Raw genomic sequence first — 2,545 nt, forward strand, 5'->3', positions numbered from 1 at the left:
GCAGCAGTCAGAGATTGGGTTGTGCCGCAAAATGCATCAGAGATCCGTAGTTTTCTTGGGCTAGCAGGATATTATCGGAAGTATTCATGGATTCTCCTCTATCGCAGTTCCACTCACGTCGTTGACAAAGAAGAATGTTAAATTCGTGTGGAGCGATGAGTGTCAGAAGAGCTTCGATACTTTGAAGCAAGCTCTTATCTCAGCACCAGTTTTGGCCATGCCGTCAGGGCCAGGAGACTTTGTTTTGTATACCGATGCTTCGAAGCTCGGTCTAGGCGCAGTATTGATGCAGCATGGGAAGGTGATAGAGTATGCTTCTCGTCAGTTGAAAATCCATGAGAAGAACTACCTTACCCACGATCTAGAGTTGGCCGCCGTAGTTTTTGCCTTGAAGATTTGGAGGCATTATTTGTACGGAGAGAAGTGCCAGATCTTTACCGACCATAAGAGCCTCAAGTACTTCTTTACGCAGAAAAAGCTGAATATGCGTCAGAGGCGTTGGTTGGAGCTAGTGAAGGAGTATGAATGTGACATTAGCTACCACCCGGGTAAAGCTAATGTAGTTGCGGATGCATTGAGCAGGAAATTCGCGGTGATGACTCATCTAGCGATTTCGAGGCCTCTTCAGTCTGTGCAGAGGTTTGATCTAGAGACTTGTCCTCGAGGTAGAGTTCCCCGTCTATCTACTTTGACGATTCAGTCTTTTCTTCTAGACCGTATTCGCAGTGGTCAGTCAGCAGATGAGCAGTTGGCAAAGTGGAAGCAGAGAGATGAGGCCAAGGGCAGTGTCTTGTATACAGTTAACGACGGTATTGTGAGATACCGAGACAGAATGTGGGTTCCTAGCAGTGATTCTATCCGAAGCCCATATGTCGCCGTACTCTATTCATCCTGGGAGTACAAAGATGTACAAAGATCTGCAGTTGTTGTATTGGTGGCCCGGAATGAAGAAGGATATCAGGCGTTTCGTATCCGAGTGTCTGACGTGCCAACTAGTGAAAGCAGAGCATCAGAGACCAGCAGGCTTGCTCAAGCCTCTTCCTATTCCCGAGTGGAAGTGGGAGAATGTTACCATGGACTTCGTGACCGGTTTGCCGAAGTCAGTCAGAGGATCAAATGCTATCTGGGTGATTGTTGACCGTCATACCAAATCAGCGCACTTCTTGCCCATTAAGATGACTTTCACCATGATTCAGTATGCATAGTTGTATATCCGAGAGATAGTTAGAATTCATGGTATTCCCGTTTCTATCGTGTCTGACCGAGATCCTAAATTCACTTTCGCATTTTGGAAGAGTCTGCATTCAGCAGTGGGTACGAAGTTGTTGTTTAGCACAGCCTTCCACCCTCAGACAGATGGGTAGTCAGAGAGAGTTATCCAGATTTTGGAGGATCTTCTCCGTGCTTGTGTCATCGACTTTTCAGGGAGTTGGGAGTCGAATTTGCCATTGGTAGAGTTCACCTATAACAACAGTTTTCAGTCGTCTATAGGTATGGCTCCGTTTGAAGCACTGTATGGTCGTAAGTGTAGATCGCCTGTTCATTGGGATGAAGTAGGGAAGAGATCAGAGTTGGGTCCAGAGATTATTCAGCAGGTTGAAAATGTAGTAGTCAAGAACCGTGATAGGATGAGGACTGCTCAGAGTCGACAGAAGAGCTATGCGGATCAGAGGAGGAGAGACCTAGAGTTTGCCGTTGGCGACCATGTTTTCGTGAAGGTGGCACCTATGAAAGGTGTCATGTGGTTCGGAAAGAAAGGAAAGCTCAGTCCGAGATTCATCGAACCATTTGAAATCCTCGACAGGGTTGGGACGTTAGCTTATCGTGTTGCTCTTCCGCCGAATCTGGCCGGAGTACACAATGTGTTTCACGTCTCTATGCTGAGGAAGTATATGGCAAATCCTTCGTACGTCTTGAATTTTAAGTCGTTGCAGCTCACTCCGAACCTGTCTTATGAAGAAAGACCAGTGCAGATCTTAGACAGACAGGAGAAGAAGCTTCGGAACAAGATGGTTAAGCGAGTGAAGGTCAAATGGCTTAATCATTCAGAGGAGGAAGCTACGTGGGAGTCTGAGCCAGAGATGAGGAGTCGGTATCCCGAGTTATTCGGTAAGTTTTAATTTCGAGGACGAAATTTCTTTTAAGGTGGGGAGAGTTGTAGAACCCGTAAATCATACTACGTTTAAGCCATGCATAATTACTATTATTTAAATTAAAATAATTTTTATGCATGAGAATTTAAATTCTTTTCTTTAAAGTTAATTATTTTTTGCAGTAGTTTAATTGTTATCTTTTCAGTTAAATAAGTGAGGCCGGACTGGAGTTGGAGTATTGAGATAAAATTTAATATTTAAAAAACATTTCTAGAATTCATCTAAGATAAATAATAAGTTAAATTAATGTAAAAGAATGTTTAAGGAATTATTTAAGTAATTTGAGATAGGTAGTAAACAAGTTCATTTAGGTTCAATAACTAATTTATTAATTCACTAAGATATTTAATGGGCAGATAAAAACTCTAAAGATTTAAAATACATTATTTAAG

The sequence above is a fragment of the Primulina tabacum genome, chromosome 2 (genome assembly GCF_025594145.1).
Source record: "Primulina tabacum isolate GXHZ01 chromosome 2, ASM2559414v2, whole genome shotgun sequence".
NCBI lineage: Eukaryota > Viridiplantae > Streptophyta > Magnoliopsida > Lamiales > Gesneriaceae > Primulina > Primulina tabacum.